Source organism: Zophobas morio, unplaced genomic scaffold (assembly GCF_036711695.1).
Source record: "Zophobas morio isolate AGI-343-1 ecotype UQ-CSIRO unplaced genomic scaffold, CSIRO_AGI_Zmor_V1 ptg000006l, whole genome shotgun sequence".
Taxonomy (NCBI): Eukaryota; Metazoa; Arthropoda; class Insecta; order Coleoptera; family Tenebrionidae; genus Zophobas; species Zophobas morio.
This window is the reverse complement of record NW_026972111.1, coordinates 2,266,417-2,289,512: the sequence shown is the minus strand read 5'-3', so window position 1 is coordinate 2,289,512 and position 23,096 is coordinate 2,266,417.

Here is a 23,096-nt window from a genome sequence, read left to right as displayed (position 1 = left end):
ACAGTCTGACAATGCCGGAGAATCTGAAAATGTTAAAGACACTCAAAGTATTGAAGATCAAAAATTGTATATATCTTGAAGATATGAAAAACATTAAAGCTTCCAACGATCTTTAAAAATTCTGACAATCTTGAAGTTTTCGAGAATTCTAAATATGTATAATTAGAACTTTCTGGTTCTAAAATGCTTCCTTGGGATACATATAAATTTTAGAAATGCTAAAGACTCTAGCGATTCTAGGAATCATGATAATTTAGTAATTCTAGAGATTCTAAAGAAAAGTTTACAAAAATTTTTCGATATACTGGAGATCCTGAAAATTTTAAATAAAGGGCCTGAAAACTTTGAAAATCGTGCCGATATTGAAGGTTACTGGAAATCCTGAAACTTCTAACTCCTAACGATCCTGAGTATTCTGAAGATCTCAAATATCTTGCACATTGTGAAGATAGTCAAAATATTGAAGCTTCTTGATGATCTTGAAAATCTTGAAAAGTATGAGGATTTTACAGCTGTCGTTGAAGATCTTTGAGATTACAGAAAAAATAGAAATCTGTAATTCTTAATGCTGTTTCCTAGAAAAATCATTATGGTTCTGCCAAAGTAGCTAAAAACTTCAAAGTTTACGGAAATTTTTAGATACAAAAATTTTAGGTTCCGAGATTCCTATAATTTCAGAACTGCTAAATATCCCAGAAGTACTAGATACTAAAAAGCGTCCAGATTTTGAATACTCTACAAATGCTAAAGGTGCTAATTCTGTAGACTTTGAGTCTTTACAAGTGTCTGAATATTTTGAAAATTCAGAAGATCTTGAAGACACTAGAAATCTTGAAGATCTCGAACATCTCGACGTTGCCCAAAAATCTAAAAATTCTAAAGATATTGAAGTTACACAAGATCCTGAAACTCCAGCGATTTTGGAAATTCTAATGATTTCAAAGGTTCTAAAGGTTTTAAAGATACGAAAAATATTGAAACTCCTAACAATCCTTGAAAATTCCGAAAATTCTGCAATCTTGAAATTTTCGAGAATTCCAAAGTTACTTTTTAGTCTTCTGATTCTAAAATGTTTGAACGTCTTTGGTATACATATAAATCTTAGGTATGCTAAGGACAATAGAGATTCTAGGAATTACGATAATCTAGATACTCTGGAGATTCCGATTCTAATTCTATATTGCGATATACTAGAAGATCTTGAAAATCCTGAAGAGTATAAATAATATTGAAGATCTCAATAATTCAAAAATGTAGAAGTTTCAATAATACGTTCGCTAAATTCTTCAAACGCTAAAGTTCTTGAAGATCTTAAAGCTAGAAAAACTCTTAAAAAATTTAAAAATTTTGAAGATCTCAAATATTCTAACGATACCAAAGAATTTGAAAAATGTGGGTACTGAAGACCCTGAAGCTCCTAATGATTTTGGGAATTATGAAGATTTTGAAAATCTTGAAGATCTTTAAGGTAAATATTTCAGGGTTTACAAAATGTTTCGCTGAAACATCTAGCAGTTACGAAAATCCTGAAAATTCTGAAATCTCAAAATAACGGAAACTCCACAGACTGCATAATTTTAAGCTCCGAAGTTTTGATCATGAAAACTATAGAAATTCGGAAGATTCACAACATCTTGAAGCTTGTAAAAATTTCAAGAACCAAAAAATTCGTAGAATGTAGAGAGAAAATATAAAAAAGTTCCTTAGAATTTTAAAATTTTTTACGACGCAGTACAAAACATAGAAACGCTAAACATCTTAGATATCCAAGGAATTCTTACAATTTAGAGGTCCTACAGATCTTAAAAAAGCTTCTAAAGAATTTTTAAGATCTGTAAATTAAATTTTACTACTAAAAATTCCAGAACGAGACAACTTCTCTGAATTTTATTAATTTCTTGTTATTTATTAACAAAAATTTACTGAGATATATTTGAGAGCTTTATTTTTTCCCAAAACTGTATATGTTAATTATTGCACGTCATAAATCTGCGACAATCAAGACAATAACCTTGCCTGAATGCCGCTTCAGACTTACAGATCTATTACTACCGGCCTCGTAACCGCGCAAAACCAATCCGCTCCCCGCCGCTTCCGCAATTAATAAATCCGGACACGCTCTCGTCAATTTAACGAGTGCGTGCCGCCCCCCGCCGTCCGCCGCCCCCATGTGTGGTCCACTTTGTACCGCGGTCCCGGCTGAAAAATGAGCGACACCGCCGCGGTCCGTGTACCGAAAACGAGCAATATGTTTCGAGCAAACAAACGCCATCATCAATCAATTGTTCTTCCCCGATTGCGAGAGGGTAATCCCGACTGTGTGAAACTGACTTTCACATCGATTATCGGATCCAACTCGAAACTAATTCAAAGAGTTACGTGTATGCACGCGTGAACAGATCACGATCGCTTTTTGTTTGGGCCGGCGTCGCCGCCCCCTGTAGGTGGCGCTGGCCGACCGGCGATTGTTCGTTCCGTCGCAAAAATCCTGACGTCTTTATGGCGGTTTTTTGCGGGAGCAGTGGCGGCCTTGCGCTGGGTGTTGGGCAATGGGCGGTCGCCGGCGGGTTGTTATTGTTTTATTGTTCGCGAGCGTGCGATGGGCACGAAAATTCGCCCATGTTAATTTATTAGCTAATGGGAAGGATGCTCGTTTCGATTCAATCGGGATTTGGGTCATTGAACAAGGTGTAGCGGATTGCCGGCCGGAGGCGATGGGGCACGATACCATGGAAAGCGGTTGGGTTTTCTTTTATTGCGGGCGATGGGTTGGAGGAACGTGGAAAGTTCGCCGGAGTTCGGCTGAATTGAATGCACGGCTGAAGTTTGGTCAAGGTTACGGGATTTTTTTCGAAACTTGGCCACAAAGCGGCGGTTGCCGTTACCGAATAGAACTTCCAATTATTGGAACGCAAAAACGCTCGAAAAACAAAATTTTCGGGGAAACTTTGGATTCGGGAGGTTTCTTGAATAAGTTTATTTTTTATTGCAGCCGCAACAAAGTTACGAGATTAATACAGAAACTGAGTTTCGTCTAGTATTATGATTTTAGGCTTATTTTTCCTTTTTTTGCATGTTCTCCATCTGTTCTCCATCTCATAGTTCTATAGCAAGTTTCTTATTTTACGCTAAAGTTCACAAAAAGATGTGTCCTCGCAATTAGTAGCACAGTACCATACTTCCTACTTTTTCTAAAAAGTTGTTCGTAATGAATCCAAAAGTTTTGATTTTTTTTGCTTATATCATGTTTCTTATCAATTATCATATTAATGGTGTCCACTTTTTCCCTTTTCCTAACCCTTTTTACTTCCGTTTAAGTGTTACTGTTTTCGGCTTGATATCACTTTTTGTGTTATTTTGAACCCTTTCATTAATTTTTCTTCCATATATTAATTTTTGTTTGCAAAATATAGCTTAATCTTTAAAAAATTCCAAAGTAGTTATATTTGTTATAAATTTTTTATTTTGATTTTACTCCTTGTTTTTTCTGATTCTTTTAATTCTCTTATTAATTATATTTTATATTTACTTTTAGCAACGTTAGGGATTCTAAATATGTCTAAAGTTATAGATGTTCAGAGATTCAAGAGTTTTTTGAGTTCTTCTACAAAGATTACAAAAATTGTAAACATTCGAAAAATCCCATAGATGAAAAGAAGTCCTGAACAACACGATCATCTTGACCATGGAGAAAATCCCTTATATTATGAAGATCCTGAAGATTTCCAGATTCTGAACAATGTGAAGATAGTGAAGATATAAAAATTTTTGACAATTCAGAAAACTCTGAAGATTATAAATCTCTTCGAATTATCAAAAATTGCAAAAATTTGAATAATTCCAAAGAAAGGTGTCAAGATTTTTTAAGATTTTTGTCATATATAGAAATTTTAGAAATTCTAAAGATTCTAGATTATACCCGTTTGAAGTAGTTTTTTTCAAAAGATATTTTTTGAGATACCTGAGACTCACACCCTTAATGTTCTAGAATCTTAAGATTCTATAATTACTAAGATTCCAGACAATATTAAGATCTTTGAGCTTCAGGTGATTTGACAGACTCTACAGATACTCTAAAGATTCTAGAGGATTTGGGTTTTTAAAAATTTCAAGACTTGAATTTTCTAAGCACTAAACATTTCAGAAATGCCAGAAATTCAAAATATTCCAAATTTATAAATTTACAGAGAATTTTCTTAAAACTTTGACTTCTTAATGTTTTTCAGATTATAGATTTCAAAAATTTCAAATATGTACATATCTCAAAAATTCCAGAAATAGAAAATTTTCTAAGACTCTTCAATCAAACTCTAAAGTCGTAAAAGATTATTCAGATACACATAGATCATCCTAAAGATTCTGAAAGTCCTAAAAATATTATAGGTATTGAGGGAACTGGAGATGATGAAACCTCTAACGATTCTGAAGATTCTGAAGATTGTGAAGATATTAAAATTTCCAACGATTCAGAAAACTCTGAAGATTGTGATTCTGAAGATTCTGAAGATTGTGAAGATATTAAAATTTCCAACGATTCAGAAAACTCTGAAGATTGTAAGGATTTTGAAACTGCCAAAAATTCCAAAGAAAGACCTTAAATTTTCTAAAGATTCTATCCTTAAAATACATATGAATTTAAGAAATGTTAAAGATTTTTCTAGCGTTTTGATGTAGTTTTCCAATGTAATTTCTATGTGACATAATTATATGTGAATGTCTTTTCTTAATTCCTGCCATTTAAACCCCTAATATTCTATAAATCTTAAGATTCTTTAATTTCTAAGATCCTAAATATTCACAAGATCGTTTAAATTCAATAGAATTCACAAATTCCACATTTTTCAAAGTTTCTAAAAATTTCAGATAATATATGAGGAATTCTAAACATTTCTAAAGTCATAGATTTACAGAGGTTCAAGGATTTTTTTGAGTTCTTTGGTATCTTTGAAATTTTGGAAATTTAAAGATTCGAAAAATTACAGAAACGGCAGGTTGTAAAGATTCTTTACAAAGTCCGATTCAAATTGTTGACGATCCTTGAGATATACTTACATAGAGGTTAGAAATTCTTGAAATCCCAAATAATACAATCAACCTGACAATCCTGAAAATCTACAAAAGATTGGAATCAAAAACTGCAAAATTGTCAAACAAATTATCAAATGAAAACTGGAATTTCGAATACAATTTTATAAGATTTTTTTTTCAATTTTTGTTTTTCCGATTATACAGCTGCACAATTTTCCGATTTATCATTTATACGATTTTTCAATTTGCCGATTTTTGATTTTTAATTGTTTTTATTTTTAGCAAGTATTTAGCCCCGCCCACCCGGCCTTTATTATCTTACAACAATAAGTCATCTACCAAGTACTAGCCCCGCCCACCCACCCTTGTTTTCTTAGAGGATATGTCATTTGCCAAAATCAGTCTAATCTTAGCAAATACTAGCCCCACCCACCCATCCTTTATTTTTTTATAACAGGTCATCTGCCAAAATCAGTCTTATCTAGACAAGTACTAGCCCCGCCCACCCACCCTTATTTTTTAGAGGATATGTTATTTGCCAAAATCAGTCTAATCTTAGCAAGTACTAGCCCCGCCCACCCACCCTTGTTTTCTTAGAGGATATGTCATCTGCCAAAATCAGTCTTATCTTGACAAGTACTAGTAGATATTGAGGAAATTGTTGATGTTAAGGCCTGCAGATCCTGAGAATATCAAGGATTTCTGTACATTCTGAAGACAGTGAAGGTATTGAATTTCCTGATGATTCAGAAAATTTTGAAGTTTATAAAGATTTGGAAACACTCAAAAATTCGAAAAATTGGAAAATAATTCCAAAGAACATTTTTCAGGAATTTTCAAACCCATATAAATTTTAGAAAATTTTGAAGACTTTAGATTTTATTGTCTTTAATTAATTATTTTCAGAGTAATTTTTATGTGACATATTATGTATGTCATTTCTTGAGAACCCTGAGGTTCAGGCCTTAAGATTTTATAAATCTTAAGATTCTATAATTACTAAGATCCTAGATAATATCAAAACTTTCGAGATTCAGGAGATTTCGCAGATTGCACAGATTCCACAGATACCTAAAACTCCAAAGGTTTTAGAGATTTTGACAATTTTAACAAGTTCGGGATTTCAAATTCTTCTTTATAAAAATTTGCGGAATATCAGGAATTCTTAACATTTCTAACGTCATGTATTTGCAGAAATTCATGGGTTTTTTGAGTTCTTTGTAATTTTAAAAATTTTAAAAATTATGGAGGTTATTTAAAAAATTTTAAAGATTCGAAAAATTTCAGAAACCAAAGGTTTCAAAGATTCTTCATATCAGTCCGACTCTCAAATTGTTGAAGATCCTCGAGATATACACAGAGCTTAGAAATTCTTGAAGTCCCAACTAACACAATCAACCTGACAATCCTGACAATGCCAAAAATTCTGAAGGTACTGAAAGTTCTGAACATTCTAAACTTTTTTCAGATATTGACGAAATTGTTGATGCTGAAGCCTGTAGATCCTAAAGATATTAAGAATTCTGAAGACAGTGAAGATAATAAACGTCCTGAGGGTTCTGAAAACCTTGAAGTTTATAAAGATTTTGAAACATTCAAAAACAAAGACCTCAACATTTTTGAAGATTTTTCAAATACATATAAATTTTAGAAAATTTTGAAAACTTTAGATTTATCGCCTTGAATTAATTATGTGACTTATTATGTAAAATACCATAAGATACCGTAAAACTCCACAGGTTTTAGAGATTTTGACGATTTTAAACATTTCGAGATATCAAGTTCTTCTTTCTAAAAATTTCAATAATATCAGGAATTCTAAACATTCGTAAAGTTATAGATTTATAGCGATTCTACAGTTTTTTGAGTTCTTTAGCATTCTAGACATTTTGGAGATTGTAGAGGTACAAAGATTAAAAAATTTCAAAGATTCAGAAGAAACCCTCAAGTTCTAGAAAATTCTTGATATATAAGTATGTACATAAATTTTAGAAGTGCTTGAGATCAGGACCATTCTGACGATCCTAAATCCAAACGTTCTAAAAATATTGAACAACCTGGAAATTTTGAAAATAGGTACTGAGGGAATCAGACGTGCTGAAACCTCTAACTCTAAGTATTCTAAAGATTCCAAAGATTCTGCACATTTTGAAGATAGACCTAATATCAAAGCTCCTAACAATTCAGAAAACTATGAAATCATAAATATTTGAAACGGTGAAAAATTTCAAAGATTCGAATAATTCTAACGATGAACATTAACGTCTATTTAAAGATCGTTTAAATGCATGAAAATTTTAGAAATTGTAAAGATTCTCGATTCTATTGCTTTGAGGTAGTTTCCAGAGTAAATTCTATAATTACTAATATTCTAGACATTCTAGAACTTTCAGATACTAGAAAGTTTCTAAACTTTTTAAAATTTCATAAATGCCAGGACTTTTAAATATTGCTAAAGTATAAAATTATAGATTATAGAAGTCCAAAGATCTATTGCGTTCTTTGGACGAATACAGAGGCCACAAAGTTTTTCGACCCTAAAATTGTGGAAGTTTCTTTATATACATAGATCTAGAATATGCTTGAGATCCATGGCGATCCTGAAAGGTTCAACAATTCTGAAGATACTGAATGCCTGAAAATTCTGAAAATTCTACGGGTATTGAAGGAATTGGAGGCAGTGAAGCTTGTGACTATTCTGAGGATCCTGAAGATTTCAAAAATTCTGAATATTTTGAAAATCCAGAAATTCTGAATATTTTGAAAATCCAGAAATTCTGAAGAACATCTCGAAACTCTCAAAAACTCCAAAAATTTGATGAATTTCAAAGAAAAAGGTTAACATGTTTAAAGATTCTTGAAATACGCAAATTTCAAAAAAATATCTTAACTTCTATCGCTATTAAGTAATTTTTTTCTAGATTAATTTTTTTGTGACATGTACATGTCTTATCATTTCCCGAGATTCCTCATATTCTATAAATCTTAAGGTTTTATCAGTACTAAATATCCTTAAGATCTTAAACATTCTTAAGATCTTCCTTCGGTACTGGAGAGTAAAAGATACCGGAGTATCCTGCAGAAATTTTGGAGACTAAAAATTTATAAATTTCTAAAGATAAGATAATGCCAGGGATTACAAGCATTGTAAAAATTCAAAGATCTAGTTTTCCAAGACAAACCTAAAAATCCCGAAATTCCTGACGTTCCAGAGAACCTTAAAAGTGTGAAAGATTCTAAGGATTCTCAAGATACTAAAAATGTCAAGGTTCCTAACGATCCTGGAAATTTTAAAAATTCTAAAGGTCTCGAAACTTTAGAAAGTTCCAATGATGACATTTCAAAAATATTTTAAAGCTTTGAGATTCTAAAATTCCTGAAAATTCTTGAGACACGTATAAATGTTCAAATAAATGTTCAAAATAATAATGACCCTAGCCATTCTAGAAATCACAGTAATGTAGAAAATGTTTAAACACGCATAAATGCATGCTGAAGGCGCCGATGCTTCTGAAAATCCTGAATATTCTGAAAATAAGCTCTTAACGCTCTAATCTTGGAAATCATAGATTTCTAAGGTTTCGCAGCTTCGAAGTTTTTGAAAATGTTTAAGATTTCTAAAATTCCAAAAGTTTTGATAATTTTGGGATTGCGGAAATTCGAACTTTAATATATTCTCCACATCCATGAGATTAATAAAATTTCGGATATGAGAAAGACAGTTTTTCATGAAAACCTAAATAAATATCGCATTTTTTGCAAGATTTCAAATAGACAATTGCACAAATTTTTGACAAATTTTGGATGAAGGAACTTGAGCCTAGCAATTTGTATCCGAAAAAGCAATAAAAACACGATCAAAGTCACTCGTGGATTTTTGAAAATTTGTCTTTGATGGAATTTTGGTCTTGCTAATTTCAAAGACTGAGTTGAAAATGCAACGATCAAAGACAAACTTTCAAAAATCCATGTTTGTCTTCGATGTCTTTTTTATTGCTCTTGCGGAGCAATCTCTACTCGATTTATAAAGATTACGTCAGTAAAGTTTCGAAAATCCCTTAAATGTTCAAGAAATGGAAGGGTTGGAACATAATTGATTAGAATCGCGTAAGTCTTAGGATTTGACAGAATCTTTTGCTCTTAATCATACTAAAAGAAGAATTATAATTGAATTATAAGAAGATCGTTAATTTTTATTTATTTTCAACTTTTCTATTACTGCTTTTGAAAAAAGCTAATTATAATAATAACTCCAAAAAAGTGTCAAAAGTTACTTGATGTTTGAAAGTAGAAGTATGAACATACCTGAGTTTCAACGTTTCTCAGGTGACCTTTTAGAATGTAAAGACTTTCGCTTTAAGCATAAACGTTGTTTTTAATAGTCGTTGTTGACTTTCGCACAAGCCAGCAACTTGTTTGTTTTTCCCTTCCCCACTACATGTAGTATCCCCTAAATAATGATTGTTAGTAAACTAGGTTCCCCACTTGCCCCACTTCCGATCTGCCCCAATCGGTATCGCATAAGCAGCCCATCACAAAATTACCCCGACCGTGCAGAAATGAAAATTATTTTGGCGATTAGCCCCCCGGCCGCAACCTCTAAATTAGTTCAGCTTGTAGTTTCCCTTTCCTCTTCGTCCATACACTCGTAAGATCCCCACACGTCCCTCAGGCCCTCCCTCCCGGCCGCGCACACGACAATCGGAAAAAATAAACCGCCCGATCGCACCCCCATTAACCCGGATCACCTCCGAGCAAATACCTTAAATTTCACGCGATTAACCGAATCGTCATCGGGCTTTTGCGAATTTCCATAGTCATCGGCAGAGTCGAACCCGGCATATACATATTACATTAAATCGAAGAGGGCGGGGGTTGCGGCTCCGAAGGGTTAGGGGTGGTCGGAGGGCTGAAGCAGGTCCAGCAGCACGTGCGTGTTAACCACAGTCTAACATCCTCCCACGCAACCCTTGTAAGGAAACAACACAACTACTATATCTAGCTTTCGTTGTCCTCGAGGAACCGGAGGATTCCACCACCGACCGCTCGGGAGTTCCGCTTTCTGGGGGATGGAAGAAAAAGCGACGCGGGAAATGGGTCAGGGGGCGGGGGATGATGAGCGGGAAAGGGTTGCACCTGATATATGCAGTTTTTTCACTGGAATTGACATACTTCTGGGTCTGGGTTTGATTTCGTTACTGAATTACCCGTTTTTGAATTTCGAATTGTGAGCGATAAGGTAAACGACAATGTAATGTCATACATTTTAGTACAAATACAATCGAGACATTAATTATTAGAAAATAAACAATAATAAAACTATTGATTTATCTAAAATCATAGCCCGAATACTCCCTAAAATAATAAACACAATTCTGAATAAGAAAGAGTTCTATTTTACATGAGAACGTTTATGAAGGAGAAGATCTGGGGATAAATTATTACGTAAATTTCTAAGTTGACTAAAGCTCTTGAAGATTCTTGAAATCTACAAAAATTTTAGCAGTCTTAAAAATACTAAGGCTCTAAGGATCATAATCACCTTAACGATTCTGTTAACACCAAAATTCTGGAGGCAATAAAGACTTTGAAATCTCATAAAATCCTACAAATATTGAAGACATTGAAAATCTTGAATTTTCTAATGATCTTGAAGATCCTAAATATTTCCAATATCCTGAACATTCTGTAGAAATTTCAAAGAAAATGCATCTTTAAAACGATTTTCAGATTCTATAGTTTTTGAAAGTCCTTAAGGTACATGTGTAGAAATTTTAGAAACGTTAAAATCATAATCTAGGGATTCCAAGATAACTGAATATTTCACGGTCTACAAAGCTTTCAGAGATCCTGAAAATTCTAAAAGCTCTGGATTTTAGATATTTTTAGGATTTCTGAGATTTCAGAAGTACTAATTATCCTAAAGTTCTAGACATTTTAAAAATACTAGAGATCTTTAAATTACACAAGTTTTGAGGATTTCGAGAATTCTAAATAATCCAAAATATTTTTATGCTTTAGAATCCAGAGGTTTTTAGGATTTCGGAGATTAAAAAAACCTCTAAACAATATTTTAGATGATCCTAAGAATCTTAAAGATTAAAAATTCTTAATATTCTGAAGGTACAAAAAATAGTGAAGTTCCTAACTACCCTGAAAATTCTGAAAATTTTGAAAATCTTGTAGCTTTTGGAAATTCCAAGGATATTAAAAATTTTACAGGTTCTAAATATTCTAGAAAGTTTCTAAAAATGTTGATTTCTATGTTCCTAAAGATCCGCAATATTTTGAAAATTGGGAAGCTTTCAAAAATTCTAAAGAGCAATTCCTGAGAAGTAGGCAGCAGTTTGGAAACTTTTTAGACGATTTGGAATATGTGTGAGATACATAATATGTATCCTAGAAATGCTAAATACTTTAGGCGTTTAAAAATTCATCGTAATGTAGAAGTTCTAGATGTTTTAAAGAAGTAAAAATTTTAAGGGTTTACAAAGTTTTCAGAGATATCAGAAATCCTGCATACATAAATACTTTAGATTGTAGGGGTTTTTAGGATTTCCGAGATTCATATAGTTCTAAAGATGTCGAAATTTCCAAAATTTGTATTTTTATGCAGATCCTGAATATTCTAAAAATGTTCTAAAAATAATGATGCCAGGGACCCCATAGATTAAAATTAAACTTCTAAATATTTCGAAACAAACTTGACAATCCGGAACTTCTGAAAGCTTCTAGGGTTTTTACAAATTAAAATAAAAATTCTGCAGATCTTGGAGCTTTCGAAAATTCCAAAGGTGTTGTTTCTAAAAATCCTGAAGATTTTGAAAATCCTGAAAAGTTAAAAAAAATGCTAAGCATCTTAGACGCCTAAGAAATCATCATAATCTGGAAGTTCTAGAAATTCTAAAAAAAAATACAGATTTCAGGGTGACACTTCCGTTAATCCAAAAATTCTGAAGATAGTGAAGAGCCTGAAATCTCTGAAGGTCCTACAGATGTTGAAGGTATTGAAGGTCCTGAAATTTCTAATGATCTTGAGGATCGTGAAGATTTAGAGGATCCTGGACATTCCATAGAAGTTTCAAGGATATTCTTGAATTTCCTTGAGATACATAGGAATTTTAAAAGTTGAGAGATCTTAGGAATTGTTATAATGTAGAAATTCTAGAAATTCCAAAGCAACTAAATATTTCCGGATACATAAAGTTTCGAAATACCAGACGTCCTAAAAATTGTAAACGCTCATAATTCCATATATTTTTAGAATTTCTGAGATTCCTATGTTTTAAACGTATTTTAAATTTCACAAATTCTAAATACTCTAGAGAAATTCTAAAAAGTATTAATTCCGTTGTTCCTAAAGATGATACAAATTTTGAAAATCGTGAAGTTTTCGAGAATTGTAAAGAAAAATTCTTGAAGATGTAGGCATAAATTTGAAACATTTTTTAGACGAATTGTAATGTCTTCGAGATACATATAGATTCCAGAAATTATAAACACTTTAGTAATCCAATGATTCTAGAAGTTCTAGATATTTTAGGGTTTACAAAGTTTTCAGAGATATCAGAATATTTTAAATAAGTACTTTAGTTTCTAGGGGTTTTTAGAATTGCCGAGATTGGATGTCAACAATTCCAAAAGTTTTAATTGTATTAAATACCTTACAGATCTTGAATGTTCTAGAGAAGTTCTAAAGATAATGATCTCAACGACTACACAGATTAAAAAAATTTCAAAGATCTCGACATTTCGTAACAAGCCTGACAATCCAGAATTTCTAAACGGTTCTAAGCTTCTTAAAGATAAAAAATTCTGAGCATTCTGGAGGCACAAAAATATTGAAGTTCCTAGCGAACCTGAAAATCCTGTAAATTCTGAATTAATTCTTGAATGCTTTAAAATCCAGACGTTTTTAGGATTTCGGACCTTTATATGATTTCCCAAAAGCTCCAAACAATATTTTAGACAAGATTATAAAAATTCTGAATTTCTAGATGTACCTAAAAATCTTAATGATTAAAACTTCTAATTGTTCTGAAGGTACAAAAAATAGTGAAGTTCCTAACCATCCTGAAAATCCTGAAAATTTTGAAAATCTGGAAGCTCTTGGAAATTCCAAGGATATTAAATTTTACATATCCCAATTATTCTAGAGAGTTTCTAAAAATGTTAATTTCTATGTTCTTAAGAAGAGTTCCTGAGATGTAGGCAGCGGTTTGAAACATTTTTTAGACGAATTGGAATATCTTGAGAAACACATGAATCCTAGAAATTCTAAATAGTTTAGGCGTCTAAAGATTCATTATAATGTAGAAGTTCTAGATGTTTTAAAGAAGTAAAAAATTTAAGGATTTACAAAGTTTTCAGGGATATCAGAAATCCTGAATAAACAACTATATAAATGCTTCAGATTCCAGGGGTTTTTAGGATTCCGAGATTATATGGTTCCAAAGATGTCGAAATTCCCAAAATTTTTAATCATCCGGATTCTGAATATTCTAGAAATGTTCTAAAATTAATGATGCCAGGGACCACAGAGATTAAAAAAAAATTAAACTTTTAAATATTCCGAAATAAACTTGATTCTCAAGATCTTGAAGCTTTCGAAAATTCCAAAAACCTAACAATGTGTCTAAGAATCCTGAAGATCTAGATAATTCTGAAAAGTTCTAGAAAAATGTGAATATCTTAAGGTACATATAAATCATAGAAATGCTAAGCATGTTAGATGCCTAAGGAATCATCATAATCTAGAAGTTCTAGAAATTCTAAAAAAATAGAGATTCCGTTAATTCCAAAAAAATTCTGAACATGTTCAAGAGCCTATAATCTTTGAAGATCCTATAGATGTTGAAGGTATCGAAGATCGTGAATTTTCTAATGATCTTGAGTATCTTGAAGAGTTAGAAGATCGTGGATATTCCATAGAAGTTTCAAAGATACGTTAAATTCTTAGTTCTTGAAGTTCCTTAAGATACACAGAAATTTTAAAAGTGTTCTCAGGAATCGTCATAATCTAGAGATTCTAGAAATTCCAAAGCAACTAAATATTTCATTATATACAAAGTTTCGAAATACCAGACGTCCTAAAAATTCTAAACGTTCGTAATTTCAAAGATTTTCAGAATTTCTGAAATTCCAGTGTTTCAAAACTACTAATTAGCTCAGAGGTATTGAAAATATTAAAAAATCTAAATATTCTAGAGAGATTCTAAAAAATATTAATTCCGTTGTTCCTAAATATGGTGAAAATTTTGAAAATCGTGAAGTTTTCAAGAATTCTAAAGAAGAGTTTGAAAATTTTTTTAGACGAATTGTAGTGTCTTCCAGATATAAATCAACGAAATTATAAACACTTTAGGAGTCCAAGAATTCAATATAATCTAGAAGTTCTAGATATTTTAGGGTTAACAAAGATCTCAGAGATATCAGAATATTTTAAATACTTTAGTTTCTAGGGGTTTTTAGAATTGTTTAGATTTAGATGTTAAAAATTCCAAATTGTATTAAATACTTTGCAGATCTTGAATATTCTAGAGAAGTTCTAAAGATAATGGAACACAGATTACAAAAAATTGAAAGATCTGGATTTTTCGTAACAAATCTAACAATCCGGAATTCCTAAACGATACTAAGGAGATTAAAGATTAGAAATTATAAGTATTCTGGAGGCACAAAAAATATTGAAGTTCTTAACTACCCTGAAAATTCTGAACATTCTGAAGATCTTGGTTCTTGAAGCTTTCGAAAGTTCCAAAAACCTTAAAAATCTTGCAGTTTCTGAATATTCTAGCGTTTCTAAAAATATTGATTCCTATGTTTCTAAAGATCCTGAAAGTTTTGAAAATCTTGGAAGTTCTAGAAAAATTTGAGTATCCTTGAGGCACATATAAATCGGAAAAATGCTAAACATCTTAGACGCCTAAGAAATCATGTCTAAAGTTCTAAAAATTCTAAAGAACCTCGAAATTTCCAGGTAACGATTTCGTTATTCCCAAAAATTCTGAAGATGTTGAAAATGTTCAAGGTCCTGAATTTTCTAATAATCTTGAGTTCAAGAACCTTAAGACTCTAAACATTCTATGCAAGTTTCAAAGAAACGTTAAATTCTTCAAATTCTATACTTGTTGAAAATCCTTGAGATACATAAAAATTTTAAAAGTGTTAAAAATTGTAGGGATCTCAGGAACGATCAAAATCTAGGAACTCCAAAGGAACTAAATATTTCAGAGTTCACAAAGTTTCGGGTATACCAGAGATCTTGACAATTCTAAATGCTTGTGATTCCAGGGATTTTTTGGATTTCTGAGATTCCTTAAAAATTCTAAAAGAAAGCTGCAGTTTTCAGGATCTATAAAATTGCCAGAGACATCAGGAATCCTAAATATTTGAATGATTTTAAATAATGTATACAAAAATCTTAGAAATTCTACAGATATTGAAGGGTTTAAAGATTCTGAATTTTCTAATGAGTTTGAGGATCGTGAAGATTTTGAAGAATTGTGAATCCCGTTACAAAATCCGACAAATAAATATTTCAGGATCTATAAAGCTTTCGACATTCTAAAAATCTTGAAAATTCTAAAACTTCTGGATTTTAGAGCTTTTTAAGATATCTCAGATTCCAGTATCCCAGAAGTGGCACTAATTATGTCAGAAATTAATGGCTAAGCTCCTAAAAATCCTCAAGAATCCTGAATATTTTTAAGAGTTTTTTAAGTTCGTCGGGATTCCAAAGTCCTAAACATGTAAAAAATATTGAAACTTATAATGATATTGAAAATTAGAAAGAATCTGAAAATCCTGAAACTTTCGAAAATTTCAATCCTTGAGACACATAATTCTTATAAGTGCTCAGAGATTACAGAAATTTAGGATTCCTGAGATTCTTGTAATTTCAAAACTACTTCAGATACCATCTTAGACATAAAATTTATTATTTCTAATGATGCTGATTTCAGGACTCTGGATCATGTAGATTCCAGTAACCTATATTCTAAGTATAAATGTTGTGAAGATTCTGAAGATCTTGAAAAGATTTTGAAGATAGTGAAGATTCCAATATCATAGAATTTTTGCAGACTCCGAAGATTTCGAAAATTCTCAAGATTTCGTTTTTATTCGTTCATTTATTTATTTATTTATTTATTCAAAGTTTACTTAAAAACTTCTGGTATTGATTATTATTATTAATCGCTACCGGTTTTAAAGTCAGGAACAGTGAATACTCTCACGTAATAATTTTAATTTGCAATAAAGTACATCTGAGTGATTATGTATTTAAAACAACAACTGAATATTTTTTCGAGTGTCGACACGTGTTGATATTGCCTATTTTCCATACTATGCAGTGCCATTCAAGCTGCTATTTTACATAAATAATACGCGAATTAATTACAAATGACTAGAGTATTTAGTGTTTCAAGGGCCTCAGTGTGATGCACAATAAATTCGGATGCTTTGGTCGTCACAGGCAAAATTTATATGAGGAATTAATGATAATTCAGAAGCGCATAACACATGTTGAATTTACGTCTAAAACAACGACCCGTGTATTTCTCATATATCGTCTATTGCTATTACAATATTTTCTTTATTCATTTTATAATGTTTAATTCCAGACAATCAAAATAAAACAATCTTTATCGCTGCAAAAATTCGTGTATCTATATCGACGGCTGCAGATAAAAGAAAAAAATAAGCGAATAAAACCGCAATTCGTTTAGTTTACACACAAATATTTATAAACAATAAATTGATTCGAGACCACTATAAACGATAATTTAATATCCATTGGAATCATAATAAAAATTGTCATGCACCGGTTGTGGTTACAATAAGTAAGATAAGATTTTAAATAACTCGTCACATTTACAATTGAGTTGTCATAAATATTCACGAGCCACGTGTCAAAAGATACCCATAAGTGAGCGGACTCTCACGAACTTCTAAATTATTTATGAACAATTTATATCGAACATAATTTAACACAATTATGTTTTTACACACTACTTTCATTATTTAAACAAAAATGTCGTTTCTTGTGTTTGTGAAGATTGAAAATAACTCTGAAGACGATAACAGAAACACCTAAAGCAGTTTTTATTAATCCCTCCCTCATTATTAACTTTCTCTTGGCATCCCTGTAACGTACAACCCGACATCTGCTCCACACTAATCCAAGCCGAATGTAACACTCAAGCAAAATTTGTAACCACGCTAAAGCCACGTTCACACCCCCCTGAACCCTCGTAGCAAAACCGTGCCACCTTATCGCAAAATCCAATCCACAAAATGCGATTTAGCGTACTAAGGATCTCCGAAGAAAAAGCGAAAGTCGCACAATTCGTCGCGGCGTCGACCGTGGTGGAATTGGCTCGTCGGGGGCGGTTTGAATGTCCATAGGGAAGATGCTGGGGGTGGTGGTGTCCGGGTTGGGCCCACTAATAGCGGAGCACACACGCACAGACCGAGATCTGGAATGGAATCAATAATCCACATTAAGGCCCGAACAATGCTACATCTGCACACGCATTATACATTCATATGTACACCACCCTCCCCTAAGAAATTCAATATCGGACTAATTTATGGCCCGGTCCATGAGGGCTTTCCGTTTCAGCCGGCGTACCATGGAGTCGCACTTGATGGGGTTGATTAATAAATGAAGTGATTTATTGTTGGGAAGGTGGGCTGCGGAGGGAAAGAAGTCTCGAATTTTGGGGAGGGAGGGAAAAAGTGCAACGAAGTCGCGAAATTGGATACTTCGCTGTACGAAGTTTAACTTCTTCATCGAGCGGGGGATAAAAGTTTGTGAAATTTTGGGAAGGGCGAGCTGGAGTAAATTTTGAAATACAGGGTAAACTTTAAAGCCATTTTCAGCTAAACTATGTCTTTGAAGAATGTACGGGTCATGCTTTTAGACGCTCGTCGGCTACTTTATTAAAAGAAGTAGTTTACTTTTTACGATAAAACTACGTCGAAAATTCATTATAATTTATGTATAAGCATTTTGCAATTAAGCTCCACCCTCTGGCTCACGAAGAATAAAAAAAAATCATTGCAATTAAGGTAGGGTGGGTGGGCGGGGCTTATCTTTGTTTTTTGTTTCATTCTTAATATTCGTAATCTTCTTTCCACAACAAGAAATTTAAAACCTGGTTAAAATGGTCAATTTTCGAAGAGAAATATATTTAAAAAAAAGGCAAAATATAAGCCCGCCCACCCGCCCTCGTCTCGATTCCGATTAATTTTTCATTCCTTTTTAGACACCGAGGGGCGGAGCGTAACTGCAAAATCCATATTTGTTTATAAAAATTTTCCAATTTGATAAAGTTTTAAGTATCTGGTTGTGAAGACAAAACTATGTACAGTAAGAAGAACAAGCAAAATGCAAGCCCCGCCCACCCTCCCTATCTCAACTGTGATTTTTTTAGGCATGGAGGGGTTCATATTTTGCCTTTTTTTAAATATAGGCAATTTTCTTTTCATAACAAAAAACTCAAAACGGGTTCAAAATGGTAAAATTTTGTAGGGACATACGCATTTTGCAATTAAGCTTCGCCCTCTGGCTCACGAAGAATAAAAAAAATCATTACAATTGAGGTAGGGTGGGTGGGTGGGGCTTATCTTTGTTTTTTGTTTCATTCTCAATATTCGTAATCTTCTTTTCACAACAAGAAATTTAGAACCTGGTTAAAATGGTCAATTTTCGAAGAGAAATATATTGAAAAAATAGACAAAATATAAGTACCTGCTAAGATAAGAGCGATTCTGGCAAAAAATAAACTCTCTTAGAAAAGAAGGGGTGGGTAGGCGGGGCTAGTTGGAAAACCGAAAATTAAATTGTAAGATCGAAAAATTATGGAATCGTAAGAATTGTAAAATTCGAAGATCGAAAAATTGAAAAATCAAATATGCAGAAATTGAAAAAATCGGAAAAATGAAAAAGTTTTAAAATACAATAATTCAATTGTATTGTATTCATTATTATTATTATTAGAAGTGGAAAAATCCTAAAACCGTAAAAGTGAAAAAGTTTTAAAATTATAATTATATTATTATTATTATTATATATTATTTAAAAAATTATAGAACCGAAAAATTGTACATCGAAAGAAAAAAAAAATTAAATCTGTTGATTTTTTCAATTTTTATTTTTAGTTTTACTATTTTGCAATTTTTTTGAAAAGTTGAAAAATTGAAAAAATGTAAATCGAAAAACTTAAAAATTGAAAAAATAATGATTCGAAAAATTGGAAAGAAGAAGAAACGAATCGAATCGAAAAATTGGAAAACCAAAAAATTGTAAAATCGAAAAATTAGGGAATCGTCAAAATTGTAAAGTTGAAAAATTGTAACATTGTAAGCTCGAAAAATTGAAATATTGAATGTCCAGAAATTGAAAAATGAAAAATCGAACGAATGAAAAAGTTTTAAAATTCAGTAATTAAAAAATGGAAAAATTCTAAAACCGTAAAACTGAAAAAGCGAAAAATTTTAGAAATTATACTTTTTATTATTACTACGTATTTAAAATGAAAATTAAAAAAATTGCAAATCAAAAATTGAAGAAACGAAAAATCAAAAATTGAAACAACGAAAAATTGAAAAATCGAGAAAGTGAAAAATGTAATATTGGAAAAACGCAATATTTAAAAAGCGAAAAATGGAAAACTGAGAAATTTCATATTGAAAAAAAGAAAAACTATAAAGTCACAACATAGAAAAGCCGAGAATTTGAAAAATAAAAAACCGAAACGAAAAACTGGAAATAGAAAAATTGTAGAAATGAAAAACTGAAAAATCAAAAAAGGGAAAATTGAAGAAACAAAAAACTGGAAGGAATAACATTGAACAAACAAAAATTATAAAATCGAAGAATTGAAAAGTATATGTAAACTGAAAACCAAAAAATTTCTAATCGAAAAATTGAAAGTTTTCACATCGAAAAAAATTTAAATTATAAAATCAGAACATAGAAAAACCGAAAATTTGAAACAATAAAGAAAAAAACATAATTTTGCTAATAATCGAAAAATTGAGAAACTGAAAATTGAAAACTCGTGAGATTGCAAGAAAAAAACTGCAAAATCTATAAATTGTCACATCTAAAAGTTGAAAAACCGAAAAATTTAAAAATGAAAATCCAAAGAGTTGCATGTCGTAAAATTCAAGAGACAAAAAAATGAAAAACTGAAATATTGTAATTCGGAAAATTGAAGAAACGAAAAATTATAAAATCGAAGCATCGAAAACTCAAATAATTGAAAAAATGAAGAGAATAAAATCCAAAAATTGACAAATTTCAAGTCGAAAAAAAGTGAAATTGTAAAATCAGAACATTGGAAATCCTGAAATCTGAAAAATAAATACAATAAAAAACCGAAACGAAAAATTGAAAATCGGAAAATTGTGCAAATGAAAACTGAAAAATCGAACAATTGAAAAATAAAAATTGAACACACGTGAAATTGCAAATCAAAAAATTGGAAAATCGAAAAACTGAAAAATTTTAAAATGAAAACTTAAAAAGTTGCACGTCGTAGAATTGCAGAAAAAACTGGCAAAACAAAAAGTCCGAATATTGAAATATCGAATAATTGAAAAATAATTAAAATAAAAATACAGAAATTGAAAACTTTCACATAAAAAAAAATAATGTTATAAAATCAGAACATAACAAATCTAAAAATTTGAAAAATTAAAGAAACCAAAAATAAAATGGGCAAAATTATGTTTTTTAATTTTACGAAGAAATTGTATTTGTTTGGCTGTACTTCAAGGGTGAGAGAAATTCTGCCTAAAAACGTAAGGCTAATTTTTTTCGGTTATTATGGGAAGCGGGGCAAATACTATTTACTTGAAATTAATAATTAACGAAAAATTTTCTCTAAGTCAACACTTGTTTCACTCGAAGTGAAACTCTTTATTGTTTTTGGAAAATTTTTGAAAAATATTTTCTTTTTTCGGGATAATTAAAAGGTGACCCCAGCTCGTAGTTGCTAAAATAAGATCGATTTTGGCAAACGACATACCTTCCAAGAAAAGAGAGGGTGGGCGGGCGGGGCTAGTTGGAAAACCGAAAATTAAATTATAAGATCGAAAAATTATGGAATCGTAAAAATTGGAACATTGGAAGATCAAAAAATTGAAAAATTGAATATACAGAAATTGAAAAATGAAAAATCGAAAAAATGATAAACTTTTAAAATTCAGTAATTAAAAAGGGGAAAAATTCTAAAACCGTAAAACTGAAAACGTGAAGTATTTTTAAAATTATAATTATTATTACATACTTAAGACGAAAACTAAAAAAATTGAAAATTAACAATTATAGAAACGAAAATTTGAAAAATCGAGAAACTCAAAAATTGAAAAAACGAAAAATTCAAAAATCTAGAAATTGAATAAGCGAAAAATTGTAAACTGAAAGAAAGAAAATTGAAAAAATAGGGACAGTAAAAAACCGAAACGAAAAATTGCAAATCGGAAAATTGTGGAAATGAAAAACTGAAATAGCGAACAATTGAAAAATAAAAATTGAACACTCGTGAAATTGCAAAATCTATTAATTGAAACATCCTAAAGTTGGAAAATCGATAAACTGAAACATTTATAAGGAAACTAGAGAGTTGTATGTCGTAAAATTGAAGAAACAAAAAATGAAAAACTAAAAAATTGCAAATCGGAAAATTGAAGAAGCCAAAAACTGACAAAACAAAAAATTATAAAAACTTTCACATAAAAAAAATAATGTTATAAAATCAGAAAGAACATAGTAAATCTGCAAATTTGAAAAAATTAAGAAACAAAAAACCAAACCGAAAAATCGCAAATCCAAAAATTAAAAAATCGTGAAATTTTAAATCAAAAAATTGCAAAATCTATAAGTTGAAAAAAGAGTCGGAAAATGGAAAATCTATAAATTGAAAAAAAAGTTGGAAAACGGAAAAACTAAAAAATTTACTAGTACCTGTTAAGATAAGATCGATTTTGCTAAATGACATATCCTCTAAAAAAAGGGTGGGTGGGCGTTTGGAAGAAAATGGAATTCTTATAGTAAATTTCTTATAGATTCCAAATCTGATGTCATATTCGCTCTACCTCGTCAAAATTCTGAGATATATAAACTAGAAATTTTTAAAAAATTTGCAAAAAAAATAAAACGATTTCAATTCGAACAGAAATAAACATTGACTGAAATTTTTCGTAGACTATTAGTTTGAAGTTATATTTGCTTTACTACCTTTAATAACCAAGAAAACATGGTTATCACAGACATTAGACAAGGGAAATTCATAAACCACAAGTACAGTTGTACATTATTATAAGTAAAAATTTTGAAAACTAAATTTCGAAATTGAAAAATTAACTTAACGACTTGAAAAATAAGCGACTGTAAAAAAGGCTACTCTAAAAAAAAAAAGCGAGAAAGGATATAAAACGGGGAGAAACAAGAGTACAAATAAGTAGCCACCGAAAAAAGCAAAAAAGACGAGAAAATTGGACAATAAAACGAGATAAGACGATAAGAAAAACGACAAAAATGTACTAAATAAAATCCGATAAAAAATAAAAAAATTCAATTCGAACAGAAATAAACATTGACTGAAATTTTTTATAGATTATTAATTTGAACTTTTATTTGCTTTAATGACCGAGAAAACATGGATATTACAGAGAATAGACAAGATGGATTCATAAACCACAAGTACAGGAGTACATACATTATTATAAGTAAAAATGGCGCATAAGCTCAGTGGGACGTTTGTAAGAAGACTTTGAAGATCTCAAAAAAAAAAAATAAAAAAAGCCCTGGACCAAATTTTTGAAAATTAAATTTCAAAATTGAAAAATTAATTTCATAATACGACTTCAAAAAAAACGAGACGATAAAAAAGATATCTACACTAAATTGGCAAAAAAGACAAAAAACGGGGAGAAAAAAGACAAAGCACAAAAGGCTAGAAAAATGGACATAAAATGAGAAAAAGACGATAGAAAAAACGACAAAATTTACTAAATGAAATCCGACGAAAACGGGAAGAAACGGATTAAAAAGA